Raw genomic sequence first — 10,000 nt, forward strand, 5'->3', positions numbered from 1 at the left:
AATAAACAAACAAGTGCTCAGGTACAAGACTGAACGCAGCACAGCAACGAACGAACAGTAAAGGAGAACGTGTCTGTGTGTCTGTGTGTCTGTCTGTCTGTGTCTCCTGGTTTAGAATATCTGTTGTTCATTAGCGTGGGTCTTTCCTACAGACGTATTTAACCTTCATTCTCCTCCAATTAGACTCGGTGGCATTAAGTGCGCTTCGCTGTGATGTCTGTATTAAAGTATGGTCTTTGGTGAGTGTGTGGAGTGAATTGACATGGTGATTTGTAATGTGTGTTTGGTCAACGATGAATTACAGCTGTGTCTTCTATATTTGGAACACTTTTATTTAGGTTATGTGTGTTTCGCTGTCATGTTTGTGTTGAAGTGTGGTCTTTGGTGAGTGTCTGGTGTGAGTGAACGTGGTGATTTGTACTATGTATTTGGTCAACGTTGAACTAAAGCTGTGTCTTGTATATTTGGTAGACTCTCATTTAATTAGCTGTTCTTCTGAGTAAACTTATCCTTTTCTACATTCATGAGTTTTCATTAAGTATCTCGACAATGTATTTAATGTTATGTTCTACATGATACGTTTGGTTAATTGTCATGAACATGGGCGTTCCGTGTAACCTTTGTCATTTATCCTCCACTATCCAGTAGACTGATCCTCTTTCTCTATATTAAACATTCTTTAATATTTTCTTCACTAAGAATCTCAACAAGAATTTACGTTTTATTTAATTACGTGTTGTTAAGTTAGCTTTCATCAAACTGAGCCTTCTATGTCGGATCCGTCATCCAGTTTCCATTAATACATAAAATGATTTCCTTCCTCTGTAAGTCACATTCTTCAGTCTACCATTCATATGCCTGCAAATTTACACAGCATATCAATCCCAGCCAAGTCAATTATCGTAACGTTGTGCGCTCAATGGCTGGCACACCCATCATTGATCGTCCACCTCCTTCATATCCTTCCTCACCATCAAAGCATCCTTGAGACACTCAGTCCTTCATCGCAAATCTTAACCCTTTCAATGCTGAGATGCATTTTTACCATGATTTTAGGGTACGATTTTATTTGAATTAGAAAGGGTTTATGGAAGTCAAAAGATTAATGGCCAAAGTCCTTGCCATCTTAATCCACACATAAGTTTCTGAGGCAGTATAAAATCACTAAATAGTAACCAGAATGAATATAAAAAACGCGACATGGTAGAGAAGGGCTTAAATGGAGATTGACGGATGGAAATTAAAAGATGATAAAAATTCCTGCCAAGTTATTTATGGCGGAGTTAGGCGTTCTGTGGCCACTCCGTCATGCATTGCCGACCCATTTGCTGACTCACTACCAAGACAGACTCGTATCAATCTCATTCTCTATTACTTGTTACTTGTTACTTGGGCTGTTTGTTCAAGGCTCCGCTCCACTGCGAGGCAGCGCTCCGCAGAGCCTCCCTCAAAAGCAACTAGCATCTATAATTGTCTTTGATTTCCATGCCGTTAAAATTATAAACTTCCTTGAACAAATATGTCTTCAATTTCTTTTTGAAGACATCGATCCTCACAACCTTTAATATCACTCGGCAGTTTATTGTAAATCCTTGGTGCGCATCTTGCAAATGCTCGACATCCCATCTCAAGGTTATTTCTTGACAAGTCCTTAATTTATCCTTCTCTTTTTTACATAAGAGGGAAAAAATGGCTACTGGAAAAAAAAGGCTAAAGGAAATAAAAGTAATTAATCAAAAAAAGACCCACTTAGATACCAATTCCCGTGCTGGTCCGAGAGAGTTAGCCTAAAGAAAATGTCTTGAAACCTCCTTCTTAAATGTGTTCAGGTCATAGCAAGATGGGAATACAGAAGCAGGCAGGGAGTTCCAGAGTTCTCATGCATATGTAGTCTTTAAAGTGTTAGATCTCTTGTTATAACCAGAACTGATACTTTTTTAGGATTACTTCTCTTTCCAACACCTATTCACTAACCAATACAGAAGCAGATAGGGAGTTCTAGAGTTCTCATGCATATGTAGTCTTTAAAGTGTTGGATCTCTTGTGATAACCAATGCTGCTACTTTTCATATTGTTGCTCTTTTTCAATTCCCTTCCATTCACTAAACATTCTCACTCCAACACTCAAGTGGGCCTTCATTTTTAATCTTTTTTTTTTTTTTTGCCCTTTGCTGGCCCTCTTCCCTACATAAAAAAAAAAAAAACTGCTTCTCCGCTTCAAATCTTACTCTCCTACACCACACAACACAACACAACATACCATACCACACCACACCACACCACACCACACCACACCACACCACACCACACCACTCCACAGTCCGTCCACCTTTCTAATGCAAGACTGAACCGGTATCTTCACCCCTTCTTTCATCATCTTCACCGCCTGACTCTGAAACATTTCCTCACTTCATGATTATTTTTCTTTTCTCCTTCATTTGACTTGAATTCCACCTGGGAGCGAAGCATCAAAACACAGGGCACAGCTATTCCTGAACTAACATCATGCTTGCTCTCTCTCTCTCTCTCTCTCTGGGGGTTTGTGTTTGTGTGTGATATTTTCTCTTTGTGCGTCCATGGTTTGTGTCTACTTCTCTCTCTCTCTCTCTCTCTCTCTCTCTCTCTCTCTCTCTCTCTCTCTCTCTCTCCACATGAACTTGGCCAGACATTCAATTATTCTCGAGGTGCGGCGTGGCGAGCGGCATTTAAACAGGAGTGTAACTTTTGGTGAACCTTCATTATTTTGTTCCTCTTCGCTCGCCCGGCACTCGTCTGGGAAAAGGAGCTAAAATATAATAAATGGGTAAATAAATAGATAGAAGCAGCAATACATGGGGTTAAAAAAAAAGATGGTATAGAAGCAGACAAGAAGGGTATAATGGAAATGGGGGATGGGGAGAAGATAATGGTAGAAAATGGTTTGGAATAACATGAAGAACGATGGAAGGAACAAGAACAACAGCGACAGTGAGAGGGAGGAAGAGAGAGAAAAAGAGAGAAAGAGAGAGAGAGAGAGGAGACATACAGACATATATAAAACTTGACAACATAAAAACAAAGAAAAAAATCACCAAACAGAAAAAAAAAAAATAGGAACAAATTCAAATCACCAAAGGAAAGAACCATCCCAAACACACACACACACACACACACACACACACACACACACACACACACACACACACACACACACACACATTCCCTCCCTTTCCTTTTTATTTTTATCACCACCACACTTACCCACGCCCCGCCACACCCAAGCTCCTTCCAGGCTCTCCCATGCCATACCTCACACTACTGTACATTCCCCCATAGACCTCTCCCACTCTCTCTCTCTCTCTCTCTCTCTCTCTCTCTCTCTCTCTCTCTCTCTCCCACTATACGTTCAGCTTCTTTATGTCTCCAACACCACCTGCCTCTCCCCTCCTCTCCTATCCTCTCCCATCTTTCTTTCGCCACGCCCTCTCTCTCTCTCTCTCTCTCTCTCTCTCTCTCTCTCTCTCTCTCTCTCTCTCTCTCTCTCTCTCTCTCTCTCTCTCTCTCTCTCTCTCTCACACAAATAGGAGAAAAAGGAAGAGAACGATTAATAAGATTATACCGAAAGATGAAAAAAATACAAACATGAAATAAAAAAAGTGAGTAAAGATGAGAGAGAGAGAGAGAGAGAGAGAGAGAGAGACGAACGAGAATTACAGTACAGGAGAGGGAGAGAAAGATGACAGGGGTGAGAGTGAAGTATGGGCTGAGAGAGAGAGAGAGAGAGAGAGAGAGAGAGAGAGAGAGAGAGAGAGAGAGAGAGAGAGAGAGAGAGAGAGAGAGAGAGAGAGAGAGAGAGGAAGCAACAAGAAAGAGGACAAAGAATAAAGAATGAAAGATGGAAGAAGGATAGAGGGAAGAGGGTTTCACATTTCCAGGTTGGGTTACTATCTTTACTCTCTCTCTCTCTCTCTCTCTCTCTCTCTCTCTCTCTCTCTCTCTCTCTCTCTCTCTCTTATATTTAGTCTTTACAATTCAACACACGCTCTCTCTTCTCTTACCGTCTTGTCCTGTACTTCTTCTTTCTCTCTCTCTCTCTCTCTCTCTCTCTCTCTTTGTATTCTTCGTGTTCGTGCTTGTCTTTTTCTTTCTTCTTAACTTTCCTTTTGCATTTTTTGTCTTCTTCCTTCTTTCTTTCTATTTTTCCCTTTTTTTTGCTTTCTTTAGTTTTTTGGTATGTTTCTTTTTCTTATTTATTTTTTTCTCTCTTTTACTCCTTTTCTTCTTAGTTTTTGGTTTCCTCCTTCGTTTTCTAAGTGTTCTTTGTATGTTTTTTTTTCTTTTATCATATTTCTATTCTATATATTTCTACCTTCTCCTTTTCCTTCTTCTTCTTCTTCTTCTTCTTCATTTTCTTCTTCCTCGTCCTTCTTTATCGTCATTTGTTTTGTTTTTCTATCTTTCTTCTATCTCCTTCCTTCTGTTTATCTTTCTTCTATCTTCTTTCTTTCATCTATCTTTTCTTCACCCTTCTCTTCTATTGTTATTCGGTTCTTGTTCCTGTTTTCTTTTTTCTTTTTTTTTATCCTTGTTTCATCATCATCATCATCATCATCATCATCATCATCATCATCATCATTATCATCATTCTTTATTTCTCATTATATTCTTTTCATTCATGTCTTTCTTTTCTTCCATTTTTTATTTTTTTTCCTGTTTTTGTTTCTTACGGTTTTCATTTTTATAATTCTCTCCACTTCATTCATATTCTTGCTCTTCCTTTTTCCCTTTTTTGTTTTACCTGGCATCGCATTATTTTTCCTTCTTAATTTATATTCTCTCTTTCTCTCTCTCTCTCATCTTATATTTCTTCTTTCGTTTCTCTTTCTTTTTTCATTTTATTCTTGATTTCTTTCATTTTTCTACATTTTGTCTCTATCTATCATATTCCTTTCTCAATGGTCTATCTGTCTGTTTGTGTCCGTTTGTCTTTTTATCATCACCATCACCATCACCATCACCATCATCATCATCATCACCATTACCATCATCATCATCACCATCACCATCATTACCTTCATTTTCCCATTTTCCAATCGTGAATCTTTCCTTCCCTTCAACCTTTTAATTTTTCCCGTCCGCACTGTTCCTCATTTCATTAATAGTACATTGTTACTTTCACTCACCTTAATTTCCGGTCTTCTTACTTCACTACCACCACCACCACCACCACCACCACCACCACCACCACCACGACCTGCCTCCGACTATACATTGCTAAAAATTTTCTCGATATCACTCTCAGAAAACAATACTCTATCAACTAATGCACTACTCGTACTTTCATCACACCACCTCTCCCTCTACCTCTCCCTCTCTCTCTCTCTCTCTCTCTCTCTCTCTCTCTCTCTCTCTCGTCACCAGTGTTTTGAAAGAGAGTGGACGTAACATTTCTCTGTGCCTAAGTCTTCTACAAGCTATGAAATCCCCTCGCCGTATTTATTTATTTATCACCTTTTTCCACCTAGCTTCGTTCATATCAATATTCATGATGGGTGACGAAACTCTTGTGCCGTTTGTTTGTGTTGTGTTTCTGTTTCTCTCTCTCTCTCTCTCTCTCTCTCTCTCTCTCTCTCTCTCTCTCTCTCTCTGATTGCCTGTCTGTCTCTGTCTCTGTTCATTAGTCTGCTCGCCTAACTGTGCCTGTTCCTGTCTGTCTTTCTGTCTGTCTGTCTGTCTGTGTGACTGTGTGACTGTTTATCTACCTGTCTATCCATGTCTGTCTAACTGAGTGCTGTCTATATTTACTTGGCTGTTGTCTGTTTGTCTGTCTGTCTGTTTTTGTCTGTCTGTCTGTCTGTCTGTCTGTTTATTTCATCTGTCCACGTTTAATTGTCAGCCTAACTGTTTGCTGTCTGTTTGTTTATCTGTTGTCTGGTTGTCTGTCTGTCTGTCTGTCTGCATGTCTGTATGTCTGTGTGTCTGTCTGTTTTTGTCTTTCTGTCTGTCTATATTTGATTGAACGCCTGACACCCTCCCCTCATTCACCCCCCCCTCTCTCTCTCTCTCTCTCTCGCTGGCCGGTGTGAAAGGAATTGAATATCTATTTTATTACATATATTTTTCAAAACATTCATATATTGTTTAGTTGGCGAGCGTTCCATTTTGGTATTAAACGCGGTGCTTTTTGATACGTTTATTTGATTTCCATTCTTTTTATTTTCGTATCACTATGTATTATTTTTTTTTTTATTCTTCTGCGGATTTAAGAGTCTAATGTCGTTAATAATTCCAATGTTTTTTTTATTTATTTATTATTTCTTTACTTTATATTTGCCTTCATCTTCGCATTTCTTTTTTTTGAGTTGAAGAAAAAAAAAGACTAACTCATTTACATTTTCATTTCTCTGTTATAATTTCAACGCCACACATTTCCTGCCATTTCTTTTTTTTTTCTCTATTTATTTCTTCACATTAGTAATATTTTCACTTTAGATACAACGTAATATCTTATCCTTACGTATTCTTCGCAATATACTACAGATCCAAACAAACCAATAACTCTCTCTCTCTCTCTCTCTCTCTCTCTCTCTCTCTCTCTCTCTCTCTCTCTCTCTTCCAAAGGGTTAAAAGTCATTGAACTCTATTTTTCTTTCCAGCTAACACTTCCACCTCTCGCCTTTTATTAATTACTTTGGTTGTGTGTGTGTGTGTGTGTGTGTGTGTGTGTGTGTGTGTGTGTGTGTGTGTGTGTGTGTGTGTGTGTGTGTGTGTGTGTGTGTGTGTGTGTGTGTGTGTGTGTGTGTGTGTGTGTGTGTGTGTCCTGCCAAGTTGTCCAGGTGGGAATTAGCAAAATCGCTAATTCGAAGAGGAAAGAAGGTGGGTACATCTCTCTCTCTCTCTCTCTCTCTCTCTCTCTCTCTCTCTCTCTCTCTCTCTCTCTCTCTCTCTCTCCCTCAGGTTTTAAAGGATGAAGGAGTGAGAAAGGAAGAAAGAGGCGGATTATATATTAATCTTGTTATCATTCTCTCTCTCTCTCTCTCTCTCTCTCTCTCTCTCTCTCTCTCTCTCTCTCTCTGCTTTAAGTTGTTGTTTTTATTCAGGTGAGAGGTAATAAGGGAGTGAGAAAGGGAAGGAGAGAAGGAGAGAAGGAAAGAAAGAGAGAGAGAAAAGAAAGAGAGACGCGATTATCTATTAATCTTGTTACTTTCTTTCTTCTTATCGCTCTAATTCTTCCCTTTGTCTGTCTGTCTATCTGTGTGTCTGTCTGTTTGTCTGTCTGTTTGTCTTCTCCTTGTGTGTTTGTTTATCTTTCTCCTTCCATCTGATTACGTGTTATTCTTCCTATCTGTAGTTGTCTGTTTGTCTGTCTGTTATCTCTTTCTCTTCTGCTTGTCTGTTTTTTTTTTTTTTATCTTCTGTGTATATCTATTTCTGTCTGTCTGTCTGTCTGTCTGTCTGTTATGGATGTATATGTGCTTGTTATTTATCTGTGTTTATTTGCTTGACTGTCTCTCTCTTCACGTGTGTGTGTGGGTGTGTGTGTGTGTGTGTGTGTGTGTGTGTGTGTGTGTGTGTGTGTGTGTGTGTGTGTGTGTGTGTGTGTGTGTGTGTGTGTGTGTGTGTGTTAATTCACTTCCTTTCTTTGCCTTTCTGTCTCTCTTTCTCGTTTTGATTTTTTGTCTGTGTATCAATCTCCTCTTCTCTTTTTGTTGGTATGAATCTCTCTCTCTCTCTCTCTCTCTCTCTCTCTCTCTCTCTCTCTCTCTCTCTCCAATCAGAGTGGCTCGTGGGTTGGATGGCTGAGCGGCGGACTTAAGATAAAAATATTCAGGGTTCCATCCCCGGGCGGCGGCGGTGACCTTTTAGACCTAAAAACTGCCAATTCGCTAATCCCGAGGCGGCATGGGTTCACTTTTCACTGGGAATGTGTGTGTGTGTGTGTGTGTGTGTGTGTGTGTGTGTGTGTGTGTGTGTGTGTGTGTGTGTGTTTCGTGGTTACAGGTTGTGAAAAAAGTGTCTCATATAATTTCGAGAGGATCTGATGAGGCAGAGGTGTTTCATGATCAGGAATACAATGGAACACAAAGGAAGAGTTAGCGGTTTGAAATGATGACTCTTAATAAAAAGGAGGAGGAAAAAAAAGGAAAAAAAAAAAAGAAAGAGGTTAAAATGTCCACGTAAGGAATGCCATTTGGAGTTATATGTAAAATGAAAGAAAATAAAGGGAGGAAAAAAATTCAAAAAGTCATCATTTTCTTAATTCTTTTGATGATTTAAGGCGCATGCTTTGTCATTACTTTACTTGTGACGCATTGACTTCATGTAGTTTAAGAACAGTTTATGCAAATCTAAGGGATAACACTGCCACATTACACCGTTAGCTTTTACTCCGATGGCCTGGATTCTCTAAGTAAACATTAGCTAACAATCATCAAAACAGATTTCATAAAGTGATAATGGTTTTAACACTGTTAGAAGGTGTGAACGAAGGATGGTGAACAGAATAAGGGAAAGATCGCACCTTCCTTAATGAGAATGGATGAAAGTAGAAAAATGCAGTCCATTCATAAACTGTAATGAGTAAAATTTGAAGAAAACTGGACAAACAGAGTAGTTTCCTTCAGAATTGTAAGCTAAAACTAAGAAAATAAAGGTAATAAGTCTTTACTCTTGCCTAGTGAGAGGTGCAACATTCCAGTAGCAAACTGTTATCAATAAGTCACAGTAAGTAGCGACGAGGAGCGACTGAGTGATGAGGATTAAACTGATGAGGATTAAAAGGATTGCACTCATTAGCAACACATTATTAACTCCTGAGCTGTAGTGAACCTCTTCCTGCACTGCTGTGGTGTAAGTTTGGAAAGGAATTTTGAGACATACTGATAAAGAAAAAAAAAAAAAGTGGCGATATTTCTTCAACGTTTTCAATGCATATTATTTCATTTTTGCTCAGTGAAATCTAGAAGCTCGATGAAACAGCCGCTCCAACATCTTGACTAGATTTACCCAGCTCGGAAAGAACTATTAGTATATTCAAGAACATTTTAAAGAATACAGCGATAAAATAAAAAAGAAAGACAAAATAGTAAAAAGAAAAACAAAGGAACCTGACTGACTCCACGGCATTAGAAAATAACCCTGACAGTAAAACAAAGCTTCTAAGAACACAGAGTTAAGCGCCATCTTGTTATTGCCACTCAAGGGATCACACAACACAAAGACTGCTAATACTCACACTCACCGTCCTTGGCAGCACCTCAGCGCGGGCAAGACACAGGCAGTAGCAAGCGTGACCACACCTCGCTGTCCTGGATCTCTGCCACGCGTCTCACTGTGCTGTTATTTTCAGTCTCACCTGCAACGAGAGATATTCCGAAATCAGGAACTGCAAGGGTAAAGCTGCTAAGCCGATCTGCCCCTGCTTGCCCTTCTTCCTCCCCTTCCACGCCCCTCCCACGCTCCCTTCCCAGCAGCAGCGGCGCCCTTACGAGAAATACTGAACAGAGGTGTAAGTGTCCTCGCTCGTTGGATTAACACAGTTTCCGCGCAAAGCTGATCAAATGCCTTAAAACACTTAGGGGATTGACGTGTGTTGATGCAAATAAGACTTCCCTCTCCCTCTCTTCCTCTCCCTCTCTCTCCCTTTCTCTTGAAGCGTGGCAGGGAAACTCATGCAGTTTGAAGCACTTGTTCTCATCACTTCTCTGTATTGCTATCTTCGTTATTTCTCATTGCTAATCTATGCTTCTTATTTCTTCCTTTGCTTTCTGTTTCTACGTATTTTCCTTTTCACTGCTTCTATCGTGTGTTGCTTCTTAGATATTACTGCGGTGTTTCTTTTCACTGCTTCTTCTATTGGCTGGTGGTATAACTTGCTACTGTTGGTTCGTCCTACAGTCTCTTTCGGCTCCTCCTTACCCTTTGTGTGTGCTTCTTTGATTGGCTCCCTCTTTGTGTTTACCTGCCAGACCAGAGTGAAAGTATGCCAGGTGACTCAGGTACACGATGCTATTACTACTAC

The 10,000-nt window shown here is 39.7% G+C and overlaps 1 long non-coding RNA gene across 1 annotated transcript in view; it reads right to left on the minus strand.

Annotated features, from left to right (window-relative positions):
* LOC123511283 overlaps positions 1-9,336 on the minus strand; it is a 56,098-nt gene extending 46,762 nt beyond the window's left edge. The window contains exon 1 of the long non-coding RNA XR_006676741.1: positions 9,215-9,336. This is a non-coding gene — a long non-coding RNA (uncharacterized LOC123511283). The remainder of the gene's footprint in view (positions 1-9,214) is intronic.
* Positions 9,337-10,000: the final 664 nt, after the last annotated feature.

This window comes from Portunus trituberculatus, chromosome 31 (genome assembly GCF_017591435.1).
Source record: "Portunus trituberculatus isolate SZX2019 chromosome 31, ASM1759143v1, whole genome shotgun sequence".
NCBI lineage: Eukaryota > Metazoa > Arthropoda > Malacostraca > Decapoda > Portunidae > Portunus > Portunus trituberculatus.